This window comes from Camelus bactrianus, chromosome 5, assembly GCF_048773025.1.
Source record: "Camelus bactrianus isolate YW-2024 breed Bactrian camel chromosome 5, ASM4877302v1, whole genome shotgun sequence".
Taxonomy (NCBI): domain Eukaryota; kingdom Metazoa; phylum Chordata; class Mammalia; order Artiodactyla; family Camelidae; genus Camelus; species Camelus bactrianus.
Genome location: NC_133543.1, coordinates 30,238,354 through 30,259,059, shown reverse-complemented (window position 1 = coordinate 30,259,059; position 20,706 = coordinate 30,238,354).

Here is a 20,706-nt window from a genome sequence, read left to right as displayed (position 1 = left end):
ATAATTAATGAGAGCCTGATGTTTGGTTGCTCAGATTTCTATAAATTGACAGAATTTTAACTAATTTCAGAGTCTAGTTCTTTTTTTAATATATATTTTTATTGAAGTATATAGTCAATTTACAATGTTGTGTCAATTTCTGGTGTATAGCACAGTGCTTCAGTCATACATGAACATACATATATTCGTTTTCATATTCTTTTCCACCATGAGTTACTACAAGATATTGATTATAGTTCCCTGTGCTACACAGTATAACCTTGTTATCTATCCATTATATATATATTAATATCTGCAAATCTTGAACTCAGAGTCTAGTTCTTAGCTAGTTCATATGGCTGATTTATCACTTCACCTAACAGACAGAATAATGCAATCATAGGACAATAAACATGTTAGCAACTTTGAAGAACACCTTTTTTTCTAATATAAAAATATATCAGTCAGGATAAGCTCGGTTATCCTGTAGTAAAAAGTAAGCCAAGAATTTCAGTGACTTAACCAATACAGGCGTATTTGTCATCCATATTCAGGGCAATAGACCTGCAGAGCCTGCACTGCCTTTAAGGTTGCTTGTTTATCGCAGGAGGAAGGGGCATGGCAACCTGTGCATCATGTCTGGAAGTTCTGGTCCAGAAGTAACACATAACTGCTGCTCACATATCATTTGCCAAGATAAGTCATGTGACCATTTCTAACTTCAAGTAAGGCAGGAAAATATATTCTAATCAAGTGTCCTCTAAAAGAGGATCAAATTTTGATAAACTGAACCAATATTCACAACATAGCATTCCAGATAAATTAAATTTAGGCAGCCGTCAAATCACTGTTAAATGAGGATAAGTGCAAACTAATTTGAACCAGCATCAGGTATTTTCATTAGGCAGTGATAGGGTGACAGGATACTCTGTTTCACAGAAGACTTAAGACTGAAATACAGTGGTCAGTAAATACTGAAAAGTCATATTCTCCAAACCTCCATTGTCTAAATGCTACTTGACCACTAACTTACATTATAACAGTTAAGTTTTGGAATGTCCACTGATGACTGAAATTCAGACAAAAGACATAAGCAAATTGTTTATTGTTCGCCTTAAGTTATTGCTTTAGTTTTTATTTCACAGAGTGATGTTTTCTGGACTACCTGGAGCAGGTAGGATACATGCAAGACAAAAAGTTCATGTGGGGTTTTCCAGAGTGTATTTCTCCAAAGAAGTAAGACAAATTCCACGATCTTTTCAGAACTATTTAGAAAATGATACATACCCCCACTTAGCCACAATGCACATTAGTATATTAAAGATCTTTGCCTGTTTGATACATAAAATGTGACCATGTCTAGGTGTTAAGTTTACATGAACTCATTTGGACCCCTAAAATTTCATAAGGTAGGGGAATTATTCCCCTCATTTTATAAACCCAATTGTCTGATAAAACCTATTGAATTCTATAAATTCCTACCGAGGAATTCCATTTTTATTTTGAGGGTGTTTCCTTAAACCTAAGAGAGAGTCAGGGTTGTCTGAAATAAGATGGAGCTAAAATACTCAGAATAAATAACTGGCTTATGTTGTAGAACTTGGAATAAACTATACTGTCCTGAAGGCCTAACATGTATTACCTGATATCTTAAAATAAAACAGCTCTCCTATCGTTTCTGGTCTGAATTGCCCACCAATTAATCACCACATTGGATTATTCCTTGGGCATAAAATTACTCTTTTAAGACACTGGGAAGCTAGCCAGAACTGGGAAGTTCCTCTCATTTATGAATTTAGACAGTTAGGTAATTGTTGATTTAAGGAAGCTCATGATGTCGAATTTAAGGGATGAAGTACAAAGAGTAAATATCAATTGTGCAGGAGGCAAAGTAACTGCAATCTGGAAGACAATCATAGGGTGATCCCTGGATATCAATTTGGTAAAGGAAAAAAGGTAAACACCAGGAGTATCAAAACAGCGGTGCTTAAACTATGCTATGCTTCAGAGCTACCTAGTTAAATATATTGATGCTTGCTGCCTCTCCGTCTACTCCTTTCCAACACATTATTGATTCTGATTCTGTATGTTTGGTGTAGAGCCCAGACTTCAGGATTTTTAGTGAGCTATCTGCTTGCTAAATTTTTGAATCATTGTTTTGTAACTGCCAAAATATTGTCATGAAAGAAAAGTCATAACATAAAGACTACAGAGACAAATTTCATAATTTTGCTTTGCATTTGAGAATGGATAAAGTGAAGTGCCTCCCTGTTCTTTGAGCTGTAGAATGTTTGCTCCTAGTTAAAAAGTGCTTTCCAGGTGAATTTTCTCAGTAGTAGTAGCCTGAAGCAGTATTAAATTCAAAGTCTCATTTAAAATATCTTTCTTTCATCCACTTTTATATAAAAAGCACCTATCTACATTTAGTAATTTGTTTAGTATCAATAAAAGCTTTAGAGCAATAATACATAGCTAAGAGATTTTGATTGACAGTACACAGCAAGTTATATATCCTATTCCAGAAATGTCAATGAATATTCAATAAGCAAAAGAAACTGTAATGTTCTTGAGAAAAAAATGTATAAATTTAAAAAATAAAAAAAGCAACAGCAATACACCCTTTCAGTATCACTTTAAGTTTTGAATGAAAGGTATTTTCCACTGCTGAAATCTACTGTTTAACTCATTTTAGCATGACTTTCCATTAAATAGAAATTTGACAAAGTATTTGTAATTTATTGCATGCATTTCCATGTGGGCAAAAAAGCTTGAACACTTCAAATATATATTCATTTGGAATATTAGTTAAGGATGCATAATAGAAGTATTTGTGTAGTTTAAAGTTATGAAACATGCACAAACATATACATGAAAAATATCACCAGAATTGATTTAATCTTGATAAGTATTAATTTCCAAATTTGAATTGAATGACTGGGATTTCAGAGCATATACATCACTTAAAAGTGTAATTAATGACAAACGTGTGAAAAAGCTAAATCTAAATCTTATTTTGCTTGTATAGGAGACAGATATTTCATTTTTAGCACAGGGATTGATATTTAATACTGAGAAAAGATTGCATTCTCATCTCCTGTTTACTCCAAGCTCTGGATTTTGTGAATTTGGCATTCTTTCTTTACAGTGCCATTCTCCTGAGGTCCTCCAAGAGAGGAAAGCAAATCACCAGTCAATATTTAGACTTGGACATTCTTCTGATTAATGGAAGGGCCAGAACTAGATCTCCTAAGCACCTTGTACAATTCCATAGGTTTATTCATAGCCAGACAATAAAATTCTTCATAAGTAATTGTTACTCTGAGTTTTGACAGCTTTTACTACATTTACTTGTCAACTCTGATACTCACACAAGTGTCTCACTGCCATTAGATTCTTTAGTCCATTTTAATAAGCCTTTTTTCCCCCCAACATTAGGTAAGAGATTGCAAATGGTAGCAAATAAAAGGTGTGTATTCTGTATTGTTAGTCCTTATTTTAGAAAAATAGAATAATAGAATAACAGTTTAGACTGCATTGGCTAAGCTCCATTTTAATGACTGGAGGCATATGGAGCTGATGCTGCTATAGAAATAGATTATGACTTACCACAGACATGGAACATTTGTTTCCCTGGGATAAACAATGATATGAATCATCAGTTGGAGAGAAGCCAAGAGAGAAAAAAATACTCTAACAAAAGTTAGGACTACAGTGGCATAGTATTCTTCAGAAGATTCAGTATGTTACCCCTTAACCTAAATCTATTTAGAGAGCCACCATTGCAAGCCTAATATAATTGGTGTTTTATAACATCAGCTACTTAGGATAACTGATATTCTTCTGTGCCCTTCTAAACTTTATGGTCTCTAAAACTCCTCTTACAGCCTCACTTTTGTTGGTTGTTGAAAATGTAAACAGCTACATAACAAATCCTCCATGACAAAAACAAGTCAGCCTTCCTCTTGCTTCAACCTTGTTCTCCAGTGCTGATGTGATCATTGTTTATAAATCTGTAAATTAGTCCTTTTGGGCATTCTCTTTTTACTGCTTTTGGTACTGTAATGCCATATTTTTGCCTGTGATCCTTGGTTATTTGCACTCAGATCTCTCTGGCTCTAGTTTTTGTTTGTTTGTTTGTTTGTTTGTTTGTTTTGTTTTCAAGAGCATTTAGTGCTGTGCTTTAAACATGCATAAGATTACTCATATACAGTCTATCCCCCTGCACCATATTTTTCTGCAGCTCTGCCCAGATTGACTATACTGACCTTCCTATTCCCTTCTGTGTATTGGTACCACTGCCAAAAGTCTTACACGTCTGGGTAATGTTCTCTTGCTTTCAGTTTTGGGATTGTCCTTAATTCCACCATAGATGGTGTTATGAGCTGAATTTTGTCCCCCAGTTGATTGATAGATTGAAGTCCTAGCCCCTAATCCCTCAGAGTATGATTATATTTGGAGACAGGATCTTTAAAGAAGAATTAAGGTGAAATAAGGTCATTAGGGTTGGTCCTAATCCAATATAAGTGGTTAAAATAAGAGGATATTATGATATAGACGCACCGAGAGAGGAACATGTGAAGATACAGGGAGGAGAAGACAGCCATCTGCAAGCCAAGAAGTGATGCCTCAGAAGAAGCAACCCTGATGACATATTACTCTTGGACTTCTAGCCCTTAGAACTGTGAGGAAATAAATTTACACTGCTTACGCCACCCACTCTGTGATATTTTGCTATGGCAGCCCAGGAAAACTAATACAGATGGGTTCTCCCAGATACATTCAGTGCATTGGGAACACACATTAATCCCTGATCCACTTCCTCTCTTCTCCCCTAAACTTTTCAAACATCAGATTATAGGGAGAAATGATGTACTTTCAAAAACAAGAATAATAGGAAAGATGATAACTGCTGATGAAAGGCAATAATAAATGTTGCAAAGTAAATTAAGTACTAAATAACAGTATATAAAAAGCTGAAACTTTCTATGTTGCGTAGCAAGATGTTAATGAGAAGCAAGACACTTTGGGCTGAAGAAATGAGGGATAGTCATAAATTATGTTAGAAGAAGTCAGGGATGTGGGACATGGATAAAAAAAGCAACATAGGTTGAAAATCTTCAAATATGCAGTTAAAGTGGCCAGATCCCCTCTTTCACCTGGCACAGTAAGACAGAGTATGAGAGGATTTCTCTATTAAGAAAGTGACTAGAAGATGCCCAAGAATTAGGGACATCAGGTACAAAGGAAATTTAGGTATAATTGTAGCTAAAAAAAGGAATATTACATGGGAAAAAATCTATATTCTTGAATACTGAGATTCTCAGCATTTTTCTCATCTTGGCTTTCAGATAATTAGTCAGGCATATTTCATTCTGTTCCTCTGGCAGAATTTGGGGGATTTCAGATATTACAATTTGAATTTTCTCCAACAAAATGCCCAGTCAGCCTACAGGGAAAACACAAAAGTATAAACTCCACCAATGGATGGGATATCTAAACAAATCTTTTAAGTGTCTCACTGTCAAATACGAATGAACAGCCAGTAGTCATCCAAAAGCTAAGAAAAGCCTTTAATGTGAAAAACATAGTCAGAAATAATAAACAAAAATAGTGTTTTTTAGAAAACAGAAAGTGCTGAGAACAAAAGAAGTCAAAGAACTTAATATTTATAAAGAAAAACAATGTTAATCCATTAAAAAAGAATATTCAGAAAACAAGAAAGCATTTTGTAATTTAAAAAAAACATGAAAGCAGACTTTTAAAGCTTAGAAGATGGAAAGATACATTTAAAGAAATAATTTAGAAATTAAAACAAAAAGACAAGAACATGGAAAATAGAGAAGAAAATTAGATAATTGGTCTTTATGTTTTAACCTTCAATTAACAGTCTTTCCAAAAAGAAAAGCAAATGTAAGAGAAAAGTGATAAATAAAATTTCATAATTAAATTTCACAGAATTGAAAGTAATGAAGAGAAACATTACCCTTGCCAGGGAACTCAATATTTAGTTTAAAGAACTATGAAGGTGGTAAGTTTAAAAACTTACAGGATGAAGCATATAAAGAAAGGTAAGTGAAAAATAACAGTCACACTGGCCCAGGGATGTGGCAAGGGCCTAATGGAAAGAAGTTAGACAAAAAAGAAAGAAAATAATTGTTTCAAACTTCTCAAGAATTATTAATTATCAAGAATATACTAAAGGATATTAATAATTCTCAAGGATTACTATTTTAAATCTAGTAATTCTATACTGAGCCAGACTGTTTTATTACAAATTGTTGAAATTTCATCCAACACAAAAGAGATGATGCTTGTGAAAGTGTGATGTTCGACCAAATTACAGAGTTTATCAAGGAAATGACAAAGATTAGTCCCATGATCGGTGTAGCCCTCAGCCAGTTCAGGAGGAAGCTGAAAGAGACTGTGAGAAGGTGTTCCTGGAGAAATCTCTGCTGTAATCCCCGTCAGATCCTCTGTCCAGGGACAGGGATGCGCAGTATCTGCTTCAACTCAGGTCTGCTAATTGCAAGATTCAGCTTAACCACCAAAGAGTTTATTATATGCCCTGTGTAGTATGGAGGCAAGGCAGCGTAAACTCTGACTCCTGCCCAAAAGGTAAAATGTAGACAGAGCTCATCTCAAGGTTCACTCAAGTCATGATAGATTGTCTAAAGCAAAGTAGAAATTCTTGGACTCTTCTCCCAACTGCTTTTTACAGATTGTGTTGTTTTGAGAAATAAACTATCTTCTATCTTCTGTCATCTACAGGGGAGGTGACAGGTCTCTCCCAGATAAGAGTACGATATTCTTCTCTAGGATCGTCTCTTTCTCACAGTATGTATGACACGTCGTAGAATCTGGACAAACCATCCTTGGCTAAAACAAAATCTGAATATAAAGTTAACTAACAGGAAGTCTGTGCTTAAATTGCCACTTACATTTAAATATATAGTATTCACTTACTTCCATTGGAGAATGGAAGATTTGGCTATCTGGATTACTTTTGTAGGTTTTGGTTGTGTGCATGGAGGATCATTTATATCACATTCACAGCCTTGTGCCTGGTTTCCTAGGCTATTCTGAAACTTCAGTTACGTGCTATTGAGAAATACCCCTACCCTCTAACCTCATGCAAAGACTTTTTCTCTTGTATGAACCATTGTTCATGTTTGTTTTCCTATTTTTATCTTTACTTTTTCCCTTTGCTTGCCAGAGTGCCATTTCTGTTTTCCTCTGAAGCCTCTCTGAGCAGTCATTCTTCCCATCTTCTCATGCTCTGGTACGCTCTTGTATTACAAGTGTATGCAATATGAAAACTTACCTGTGACTCTAGAAAGGAATTATCTAAATCTGCATTTTACCATTTGAATAAATGAAAAACTCTAAGACACAGTTAACAAGGGATTAAACTAAGTAAATCAGTACCACTTTCTCCTCTCTACTAATTCTTTGGATACCTGGTTGGATGTAATATGTGCCTGTTGTCATAGGTTTGGTATTTTTAGATGCTCAGATGACTCTAATTATATACGCCTTCCTCAACATTATGAAAGCCAGTCTGTGAAGCAGACTTCCTGGTGTGCAGCATACTGATTATCCTGTCACCCTAGACTGCATTTTTTCTCTTCTGCTGTTCTCATTACCATTTCATCCTAAAACATTAAATGAGATGGTGAGAAAATACGGATCTTCTGAAAGATTTTCTATATCAGTGAATTCTTTTCTTCTATTTTAGAGCCTTAACCAGTGACTGGTAACTTTTTGAGGCAGCTAATCATGCATAGAGATGACAAACAATTTTCTATCTGTGAATGTGTGTTTTCTTGACTTACTTATAATCCACTGTCATTTAGCACTGTTGTTTTCAGAGATGAGGAGAAAATGAGTTGAAAACAAAAAGGAATATGTGGGTAGAAAAGTCAAGCGGAATGTAGAATACTTGTTTTCAAGTATTTCAACACTATACAAAGCAAAGAAGATATATTATAAATATTTTCCAAGTAGGAAAAAAGTAATAAGTAGCATACTGCTTTAAACAGTGAAAGCTGTGTGTGTGTGTGTGTGTGTGTGTGTGTGTGTGTACACCTTTATATGTAGCAAACAGAGGGAATCTATACCTTCATTTTATACTTGCACATTTGTTGGCGGAAAGAAAATGCAGAGACACTGATATGGTGGTTACTAGGATTAACTTTTTAAATAAACTTTAAAAAATTAAGCAACATTTGATTGACTTCCTTGGTATTAAACTTTTGTATTAGTGCATGTCTGCTTTGTTGTTTTTACCTTAAAACTACTCAACAAATGAAGGGCCTGAACTACTGTATTTTCTAATTTTCTTTTACGTACTGTGATGATGCTCAAATAATTATTCTGCAAAATAGAAAACTGTATCAATATCAGTTTTTTAATTTTGACATTATACATTTCATGGCACTACACAAATTCTGAATTCTCCACTTCTTTGTGAATCTTTTCCATTTCCTTTTCATATCCTTTTTCCATTCTAGGATGACTCCTTTGTAAGCGTTTTAAGTCACCTGCATACCTCTCTTCAGTAGTGCATAGAAAAATTCAACTATTGAGAAATCCAAAAAGAAAATTGGGAAGATAATGGTAATTGTTCTCAAAACAGTACATAAGAGTTTTTCAGTGAAAAGGGCTATATTGTTAAACAGTACATTCTGATCTGCAAAAGGCTTGAAATATATTTATAAATTTTGTATGGAATTTAATTGTCACTAAATAGTTCATGTGTATTAACTCAAATCTACAGGATCTTTTATTCTATCAGGTAGGAGACAAGGTAGTTTGTAGATAGCTACTTCTGGAAATATTTATGATGTTCTATTTTCTCTCATATCCCTTTTGATTTCCCATGATTAACATTGCAATTAATCATTTATTCATTTATCTCATACATATGCTAATCAGTTACTATGAAATAGTCCTTGGATATATAATTAAGAACAAGTCATAGCATTTATCCTCATGGAACTTAATGTCCAGAGAATTATATAGACTATGAGCAAATGTTTACAATATAGATGGCAAGGGAAAGTGAAGGATGATTAGAGCATATAAGAGGTATACATAATAGTCTTGGTAGTTCAGGGAACTACTTATGCGATGAAGCAGTAGGATGTGGTCACTGAGGCAGAGGAGGTGGATGAAAGAAAAAGGAAGAAGAAATATTCCTAGCAGAGTAAATGGTTTATGCAAAGACCCTGACATGAGGGAGTGAGAAAAGTCCCCTACAAGCCTGTGGGTGGTGTTAAAGCCCTGGTTTTGAGGGAATGCATATTTAGGGGCAGAAAGTGAAATAAAGATAAGGAAATAATGTTGAGAGATAAGCAGGGCCAATTTAGAATGGCCCCAATAAAATATATGTAAATGTTGGAGGAGAATGGCATAGGCCAGTGTGCTTTTTAGAAACATTGTTCTGTCTATAGTATGGAGTACAGATTAAAGAAGTATCAAATTGTTACCACAGAGACCAGTTAGTGGGTAGTTACAATAATCCAGGTGAGAAATTGTTTGAATTGGAGTTTGGCCAGACAAGTGGATTGATGGAGTTGAGATATATTTAAGAGTTCAGGGCAGGACTTGGTGAATGGGGAGAATGAAATGACAGTGCTAGGTGTAAAAGAGGAGAAATTTGAAGATGACACTAGATTTCTGGTTTGATAAACTGTGTGGATCTAGTTGTATTTTGGGGGAATTAGGTTACTCTTGGGAATTCAAGTGAAGATTCCTAATACTTGTTATAATAAATGGGTCCAGGCTAAGGAGAGTCAGTGCTGCTGCTGTGAGATTGGCTTACAGATAGTCATTAAGATGTACTAGAATATGAACTGGGTTTTGTTGTCGTTGCTGCTGTTGTTGTTGTTGTTTCTTGAATGAAGGACTAGAGCTCAGGCTACATTCAAGGAAGAAATTCTCAAAAGAGTTACTAGTTAGAATTGGAAGTAACTGTAGAAGGAGATGCTAGCATCTTACTGCGGATGAGCTGGAGAAACTCAAGATCCTCCCTGCTGTGCTTGGAAGTACTTGACAGTTTTTTTGCCTGAATATTTCTCAAAATAGTAGTCTTGCTGGAGCAGGTCATATGGAGAAGGGAAGAGATTAAGAGTGCTAGATAAGAAAGTCTCCACTGCTCAGATTCTTGTGGTCCTTTGAGGCCATGGAAGTAAGAGTCATTGGTTCTTGTGTGATTAGAAAATGAGGCAGGAGCCAAGGCAGCTGCTAGCAATTCCAGATGACTTGCATCTTTGAGAAGGCTGGGCCCGTGTCTTGCTAAACATGATCCAATAGGACATGGTTTTTATCAATGTTGCTATATATATATATATATATATATATATGAATTCATATGTTCAATATGCTGTACTGAAGCATTGTAATACAACATGATCAGTGATGTACAGGACCTAAGGGAAATCCCTAACACAGAAAGCTAAGTGTTTCCACATCCCTGCATAGAGAATTGAAAGATGAAGGTGGGTAGACAATGTCATTGTAGAAAGAAGAAACAGCCCAGTTAAAGGCATACAGAAATAATCAAGCATACAGGAGCAGTTTAAATGACATTTGGAAAGTTGCAGGAAGGCCAGAATATCTGGAGAGGAGAAGGGATAAATGGGCAGGGATAAGATCGGGGTGTTACTCCTTCTTTCTCTGAGTTGAACTGGTATTTTATTCTCAAGGATAATCCCTTAACACTTTCTAAGCATGGATTTATATAATGTTTACCATTTGCAAAAATGTCACTGGCAGTGTTATAAAGTAAAAACCGAAGAAGGAGATATTGGACACTAGGAAATCTCTGTAGAGACATAAAGGAGTCAAGGAAATTATTGCAATAGTCAGGGGAGAGAAAATAAATAGTTGGGCTTGGGTAGCAGTGTGGAGAACCATGCTACAACTACTGAGTTGATGAGGTGTGGCAAATATAGCCTGCTCAGGCTAAAATGTTTACTGTCTATACTTAAAGAGAAAATTTTGTTGATCCCTGGTTTAGACTACTTTTTGTGGAAGCGGAGGTGGTAAGTTACATACAGAAGACTAACCTAGGTGCAACTTTTTTGTTTTAGGGTGGGGCATGGCCATGTTTATGAATGGAGGGGAAGAGATACTGAAGATTTTGAAAGGAAAAGATAATTATAAGAGGAGAGTCTCAGAAAAAGGCAGAAGGCAGAGGGATTCGCTTTGACAGAAGGAGGAACCTTTTTCCATAGATCAGGTGGGAAAGATTAAAGCTGGATTTAGATGGAAATACATTTATCACAGAAGAAGAGAAAAGATTAAAGCACTTATGTCCAGTGGCTTTTTTTATTCTTTGATATAGGAAGTAAAGTCATTTGCTGAGATTTGGGTGCAAGTGAATGAGAAAGATCTTGCGGGAAAAGGTAGGGTTTGAACAATGACTTTGAGGGTCTGGCAGAAAGGGAAAAATATGTCAATAACCTCACCTTCCTTGTCTGGCCCTGGGGACAAAGGAGCCTATAGACCAGGGGGTAGCACTCTCACTTACCAGCTCAGTTATATGACAGCTGTTATTTTTCTTTCCACATACCTAGAGGAATAACCATGAGAGAATCCTACTTTTAAAAGTGTTAAAATAAGTATTAACTCCAAGCACCTGACTTTGAGACAAATAAATTTCAACTGGTTATTGAATTTAAGGTGTTGTACTACACCCTTTTGTGAGTATAAAGATGTGGTTATGTCTTTCATGGAGCTCACAACTGATAGGTAAAAATAATATATGCATGAATAAGGAAGGTCAGAAAAGTCAAGAGTAGTATTTACAGTCAAGGTTAAACAAATTATATTAAAAAATAAAAGGTAATACATAATTCTTCACAGAGGTGGAGAAAAGCGTCAACTAAGGAAAAAGGGGTATTTGTACCCAAATAATATAAAGTAACTTTTCTGTGTCTTTGATAAAGGGTTTTTGGTTTGGTTTTGTTTTTTAACTAAACATGTTGTACCAAATAGAAAATAACCATGGGTAGAAGGTATATGATCTTGTTTTAAGTTAAAGACAAAAAAAAAATGGAGCCTGTGCTTTATTTATCATCTTTTTTATATGGATCTAAATAAAAGTTTGCTGTTGATGTTTCTAACAAGCATATCAGTAAAAGCATAAAATGTACATGGTAGCATTCTCTTATACCCCAAAGATGACCTTGTTTTTTGTACATCCAAGTATAAGTTATTATCTCAGATATGTGAATCTAATCAAGGATTTACTGACAAACTGAAAATCCGTATCTAATCAGCATGAGACTTTTACATAAAACTTTAAACCTTCAAATATTAAAAATTTCATGAATCCATATATTTCTGGTATACTTAAAATCTTAGTGGGCATCCAAAGCTTTGAATGGTTGTATTCTTGATTATATCATGACACCTTCTTTTCTACTCTACTTTTTAAATTTTTTTAACTTGTAGTAGAAAATACACAAAATGAGATGTATAAAGAGTTCCAATTTTAAGTGCTAAACACAGTGAACCACCCAGTTGTATTACTACAACCCACATCTAAATATAGAACAAACCATTGCTCCAGAAGTTTTTCTCATGCCCTTTGTCAGTCAGTGTCCCTCCCAGAAATAAGTGCTATTTTGATTTCTATCATAATCCCCATAAAAGTTTATTTGGTAAAATCAAGTATTTATATTCTTAGATAGCCAGTCACAAAAATAATAAATGTTATTTCCATGTAAAATTCCCAGCCTGACTTTTTATTAATGACTTAAGTTCTCTTGGTAATTACCACCAGCATCAGCTCATTTTGTGTTGTGCTGTGTGGACCAGCAATTTAAAAAGCCTCTTTAATGGCTTTTTTCAAAAGCATTACTCAAGAGTCATGATCATATTCTAATTATTATGGAGTGTGTAGTGAATCTCAAATAAAGTCAAAGTCTTTGAAGGCAAAGAAAGCCTACATTTCATGCCCCTAAGTTAATGAAGAGAAAAATTCAAGGTTTGTACATTGATGGCAGCTACAAAAACTTTATTAAGATAATAGCCTTACTCTTCTTCTCACGTAACAGTGATGCTTCTGTTAAAGAGCTTCACAGAAATTTGGCAGATTGAACAAAATTGATGAATAAGGGCTTTCAGTCAGTGGTGCAACATAGTAGTGCCGTTCACCTCATTCTAGTGTAACTTGTCATATTTTCCAGATTTTTTTTTAAACCAGAAGACAAAGTCTTTATATGTACTGTGTGATACAGTATCACATTTCTATGGAGCTTTGTATACAAAGGATGCAGTTCCTGATATTATTAACGGTAAATGACAGATTTTCCATGACATCTAGTTCTAGGTTGGGGAAGTTAAAAGAGAGAAGTAGAATGAACTTGACACGGAATTCTGAGTTATACATAAGTGATGGGCAAGGAGTTAAGGTATTTGTACTAACGAATTTGAATAGATTTCCTAATTCAGGAAACACTTGTATAGCCTGAAGAACAATGGATTGGGTTTAGTATTCATTAGTACCTAATACATAAGAAGTATTCAAATGATTGCTGGAACAGTAAATAGTTGAACGGAGGGATAAATGTTGCATCTGTTTAGAGGAAGCTTGGCATAGTGGACTGGAGACAGAATCTGAAGTTTTAGATGTGAGCCTCAGCTCAATCGCTGAGAAACTGCAATCCTGAGTAAACCACATCTAAAGGCATGAGATGAGAATGGATAAAGAGTAGTAATCTGAGGGAAGTGGAATTTAACATGCTACCAAGTGACTCTACTTAATAGACAAGGAATCCTAAAACTCCACATTGTTGTTTAATGAAGAGTAACAAGGAATAACATTTCCTATTACCATAAATCAAAGGGAATTGCACCAAAAGAGAATGTTGGGAAGAGGTTGGACAGCAAGGCAAAGGAAGATGAAAATTGCTGAATTTGGCTTTGAGCAGGATATAGTGACTTTAAAATGATTCCATGGGTCAGATTATAATCTGTTGAAAAGTTAAGGAAATAAAGACTCTAAATGTAGTTTATGCTTTCAAGAAGGTTGGAACAATGAAGACAAAAAGACAAAGAGTTTCAGTGTGAAGGTTCAAAAGCGTCTTTAGTCAAGGTTTTGCTTTGTTTTGGTTATTGATTTGGGGAGGCTGTATTTTGGACAGGACAGATAATATAAACCTCACAAAAGCTAACATATTTTAAAAGAGCTGTGCTGACATCCCTATTCTGCTTGTCCTAAATTTCAAAATAGCACAAATTTGATTTTTCTATGCAGTGCTTATCATATGCAATCGTCTATTCATGCCATACTCAAGAATAAAAGCAGTTTACACTGTCATTTTTACTAAGATGTTTATAAATAACTGCATTCTTCAAGTGACTTTGAACTTTGTTTAGGAAAAATTTCGTCACATAGCATGTTATGGCAATAGTTCGATTATGTGTGATTGCTTTTTACTTCCCATGCATATTAAATGTGGCTTCCATGTCACTAGAAAAAGTAAAAAGCTTCAAACCAATGTTCAGAACCATCCAAAAAAGGATTTAACACTACTCACATTTCCCCTCTTGGTGTACCAAAAAGAAATAAAATGTTGTTTGGCTTATTAATTGACTGATTACATCAGGGACTGACAAACTATCACCTGTACGCCAAATTGGTTCTGCACCTCTTCTTGTAAATAAAATTTTATTAGAATACAGCCACGTGGATTCACTTGTATATTGTCCATGGTTGCGTTCACATTGTAACCCCACACTTGAATAGTTGTGACAGAGATTATGTTGCTCCAAAAAACTATTTATTATCCATTGCAGAAGAAGTTTGCCAACTTCTGTATTAGTTTTATACATCTATAATAAAGACTATTTCTAAAACACATTCTAAAAATGTGCTTTCGCAAGTTATACCTATTTATACTAACACCATTAACTCAACAAATACTTACTGAGCAACTTCTGTGAGGCAGACTCTTTACTAGATGCTGGAAATACAACAGTCAAACAAAATTCCTGGTTCTCACAGAGTTTACATTCTAGTTGTAATCAATTAGATAATCAACAACCAACAAAATAATCAGAATCAACAAAATTAATAGAAAAATACTAAAATAGTGTCCGATGATCAGATTATTACATGCTATGTATAAAACAAAGAAGAAAAGGGAATAGGATGTATGAGGAATTGGAGCAGTTAGTAAACATACATTTACTACCACTGTATTTCATTTATAGTGTCCTAAGATTGTCTTTGAATAAAATGAAGTTATCTTACCAGTACTTCCAGTAAAATAACAACTCCCTAACTCAAATGCCTGTGTCCTAATTGTATACACTTAATCCAGACACTAAAATACTCCACTGGTCCTCACTTTTAATTTGTACGTGTTTCCATGCCAACAATTTACAAAATGGAGCAAGATTTTAAAAATCAATTTAAAATTTTTCCAAAACCAATCCCTACAAAACAAAACAGTTGATCACATCAAACCAGCCCCTATAAATCTACATAAATTCAGTGCTTGAATACAGTGAGATATTGTGTGAGAAAAGTAAATTTAGTATAAAAGTGTTCATGCTAATCTAGCAAATAATTATAGCTCAGTAGTATCTGTACACATTTAGAGAGCAGGAGGAAAAAATGTCTAGAAATATTGAAAGTGGTTCCCCCAAATATATGGCATATAGGCATAATTTAATCATTAAATTAACCTATGAAATGTTATTATAAACAATGTGAAACAGGAAGCTACAAACAACTGAAATCCAAAACTATTTTATTTTTTTTACATTGATAGAGCAAATGGTAGTTTATACTTTTTGCTAGAACTTTTTTGATTGAACTACTTAACTGAATGATGCACAATTAATTTATTTTCACTTTGTGTGTGCCCAACAATTTAAAAATAAAATGGGAATAGTGATTTATATTGGGGCACTGGATTTTCAAGGCTTGTAGTTCGTCAGTATAACAACACTCTTCTTCTGGGTTTTGATGAACTGTCTTGTTCCTCGAATTAGATCTTAGTTTCTTGCTCTTTCTGTGTTAGGAGAAAATTACTATTGAAATGTTCAAGACAGCGTTAGAGGTAAATATCAGGATGCAAGAAAAAATGTGTTTAAAATCATTGGTCTTAATTTATCCGAGCTGTATATTTCTTATTTTTCATTTTTGAAATAATCTTTCATGGATGGGAAAATAATTACTCTTATAAAATATTAATTAAATGGCAACCCTCGTTGAAACACCTTATAATACTCACATTTTCTGAACTCATGTTCCAGCAGCCAATAAGACCTGATCTCAAAGAGTTTCTAAATGAAGAGGAAATCTTCATTAAAATATAAACTAATACATTTGGTGTTATTTCAGTTTTAAGAATATACTTACCATTACTGTTAGTCTCTCACATTGTTAGGTATTATTGTGTCCAAAGGCATTGCTGGAAGAATGATTCTGCTAGGGGAAATTAAAAAAAAAAAAAAAAACCCACTATATTAAGTTATACAGTTTCTCTAATTCTAACAAGTGTAATTCTTAACCATCTGCTTATTATTTTCTGAGTTCTGTATTAACAACTTATAAAAGATGTTAACTGTTTCCAGGCCCTTGAGAATACTATTTGTTAGTAAAAGAAAAGCAAGTCAGATCTCTTATACACCTGAAAAAAATGGGAATCAATCCCTAGGTAGGTGTAACTTGCATTGTTTGGCTGAATAGTAATAATATTTGCCATGACTCAATAATATAGAACTTCTCCCAAATACCTAAATGTCTGTTCTTTAGTCAAAGCTATGAAAAATGAGTAGGTTCTTGGACTTAATAGTATAACGTGTAGATATTCCATAAAAAAAGAAATGAGATACTGCTTCAAGGTGAATTACTAGAAGTCCCCCAGAATTTCAAGGCAGCCATTGCCATTATCAGTGAGGTATCTATTACAGTAACCCTAAAGGTATCTAACAAAATGCAAACACATAAACAGGAGAGCAAGTAATAGGAAATAAAAAATGCACCGCAGAAGAAAAATAAAATCCTTTAATTAAAATGGTTTTATGTGTTATTGATAATGAATACATTTGTTTCCCACAGCATGACCATATATAAAAATAAGTTTAAAAAGTAATGACTTACACAGAAAAATAAGGAATTTGTTTCTGCTTACACTGGCAATAGCCTTTACTGGGTGGAGTGTGACATTTATGCTTAAGATCCAACATATTTAACACAAACAAACTGTCAAAAAAATACACATGCTCAGGCGATACTGTTTTGAAGAGCTAAATTTCTGAAATTATCACAACCAAATGCCATAACATTCAGAGTTTAGACCCAGAAACAGAAGTCACTCTTAGAATTCAAGCATAATCCTTACGCTAAGAAGCACACTTTGGGGTGGCATATTCTGCAGCCCTTCTGTAGCAACAAGAGTCCATGAGTGATTTCAACATATTAAAAAGTCTAGTGTGATACTTTTCAACGAGTAGATAATAGACTCATAAACTAAGATGTGTGTTAAAAATTCAACTTTCTGGGCCATCTTCTAGTCTAAGTCCTGATATCTTAGGGAATAGAAATCTGCATTTTTTTAAGCTTCATGGGCAATGCTTGTGCACAACATAATTTAAGGGCTCTCAGTCTAATGAGACCACATAAGTATAAAAGTAAGGATGCATAAATTTACCAAAATAGTAACTGTTTGCTTTAAATTGAATTAATTTCATGTACTAACCTCAAATCATTTTATTTTTAACTTGCTTTTTATTGAGCAAATATATAGCCAAATTTTCTAAACGTTAAGGATGCAGAAGTGAGTAAAACAAACTCCTTTGATCACATAGCTTATAGAATCATGTGAATAAACAGAGAAATAAATCAACAATTATAAACTGTGTCTTTAGGGCTTTAGCCAACATACAGCCCTGGTGATATGGGAGCATAGAGGATGGACTCATAACCAGTAATAATATAAAAATAATAAAATAAATTTCAAAATGATAGCTTTTTTAGTAAACCAAACAATCTTTTACTACCAGGGACATTTAATTTAAAAAAGTGAAAAGAATTCTTAATGTTAAAACATTTTTTGATATTTAATTGTATGATGATTGTAAGCACTTATCAAGATCTAATGGTCAGGAATTCCTTAATTTTACTTGCATTTCTGTGTATGTGCATAATTCTCTTCCACATGTAATTGACTTGATGTTTGGTAGATTGGTTAGTTGGTCGGTCAGTTTATGGTCAAGTGTTACTGGGACACTAGTGACAACTAATTCTACCTGATTAAAGCACATAAAAGAGATACTCACCATAGGGACAAATGAAGAGAACATTGCCAACCTAATTTTATTTGGGGGAATAAGAGAACCATGCATCTTTCTAACCACCTCTTTTGTGATGTCTTACTTGTAGATCTGGGGTATGGAGTGGTTTCCTGACTTGTTCTGACCGCTTACATTCTGGGGTGAGCAGTTTCACCATCATAAACAAAGGAAATGACTAATCATTTACTGTTTCCTCTAACTTCTGGGAACTCCTGCTGGCATTCCTGCTAGTTTTGAAGTGATAATACTAGGGTATTCTCCTGACAGATCCCTGAAAGTCTGTAATTTTAGAGCTAGAAAGGGCATTAAAGATCATTAACCACTCCCCTCTTATTATAGATAAGGACACTGAGGTCTTAACGGCTAAATGCCCTTGCACAAACTTGAAGAGTTGGTTATTTGCAGCACCTGAACTAACACTAAACTCCACCCAGAGTATTTGACTAGCCTTCCGTTAAGTCATGAGGCCTCAGTGTGTAAGGACAGCAATCTCCAGCTCTTTCTAAGACAGCCTAGGTTATAGACACCAACTTGAAGATAAATGATAAGATGATGTATTTCAAGCGAATAAGAATTTTATGTCCAGGAAACAGGAGTGGTATACCATAAGAAAGATATGGTATCATGTTTATCCTAGATTAAGTATCAAAAAAATGAATATTTCTTTGTTTTCCAAAAATACTATTGAACTAATAGTAAAGAAAACAGGCTCTTATCTTGACCTCAAGCAGCGGTTTTCTCCTCTGCCTTCAACACATCACATGTCCATTATTTGATAAGTAGTGTCAGCCTATCAATTTTAAGTAGTTAATGTGATGATGTAAAATATTTTTATTTCTCAGGAACACTGTTTGTGTGTTTGCTTCTGTGGTCAGATTTTGTGAGTAAGGAGAGACACATTATCATTCACATCATTTATCTATCAAAGTGACACTAATTATTGGTAACTTTTATAGAGATAAAATTTTTAGGCAATCATTGTCAGCGTATTCAATCACAGAGAGGTGGATTCAGCTAAAATTTGTTTTGTGTCTAAGAATTCAAACTGGTAGGAGCAGATATCAGAATTATAATATTATTACCACCCTGGGGATTTTAAAAGAAAGATGTAAAAAATGGTGCCAAAATTTGACTAATTTGGCTAGTTCTGGCTTTGGCTTGTGGTAACATTTATGACACTTGAAAATTTAGTCCTTGGATTCTTTGTCATTAATTAACTCACATGTACATTGTTTCCAATTCTGACATCGGTAATTATATATTAATAGATCCATCCGAATGTTTGGAAAAAGAGCTGTCTGGAAAAACTTCAAACTTAAAACATCTACAGTTTTCCATAAAGTGTTCATTTCTGATACAATTCCTTTTTTGCAAAGTTGTCTAAACTTTTAGAAATTTATTACTTGTACACATTCTTTCTTATTCAGGAAAATGAGATTAATTTAGCAGTGACATTTTCTCTAGTTATCACTTGAGCAATCAAGCATCACGTCATTAGTATTAAGCACTTTCCTTTGTGTCGATAATTTATGGTGATAATAACACTTCCCATGCCTAACACAACCTGGCATGCCCTAACACATTATTGTCTCCTTTGCCCTGGCACACCGTGTTAACTGGAGGTCATTATTTCTATCTCCTTTGTCAGTTACGGACTTATCATAGGAAATTCTGATCCCGTTATCCTTGTGACCTAGGACAACATCATCTCAGCCACCTTTCTCTAGATTCCAAACTGCACACTTTATGTCAATGTCCTTTTATACAATTCAGATAATACATTATGCCAATTAAAGCCACAGAAGGTTAACCTGACAATTTGGTCATGGTATAGATGGCCTTACCTGTAATATGATTGATTGAATGCTTGAGTTGATTCAATCAGACATTGAAATTGTGAGAAGGATAAGACCATTCACTTTCCATAAAATTACACTGTTTTAAGCCTTTAAAATTGACACACCTTAAAAAGTGCCCCCTGTTATAGATTTTCTTTTGTACAGGTGCCAGTAGTAACTTAGTATGCTTAATTCTGAAGAAGAAATTAGAGTAGGTGGAAAAGGATAGCATGCATTTGGCAAAATCATGTTCAGTGATTTTTCAGTTCATTAAGCCTCAAAATTTAAGCTGTTCTAAATAAGACAAATGTGTTCCCTTTCTTCCAATATATAAAGCATAATTATTTCAAATTACTTACTTGGCTATTTCATATATATTTTAAGATGAAAGGTGAATGAGTTAACATTTTTTAATTTAATTGTTAACTGTAATATTCCATCTTTTTAGTAGGAGTGTGTGTGTATGCTGTATGTGTGTTTTGAATGTGGATAGCTTGGGTATCTGCCCTCAGATAGGGAAAATGATTCTTGCCCATAACCTCTCAAAATATAACCAATAAAATTAGAAAAA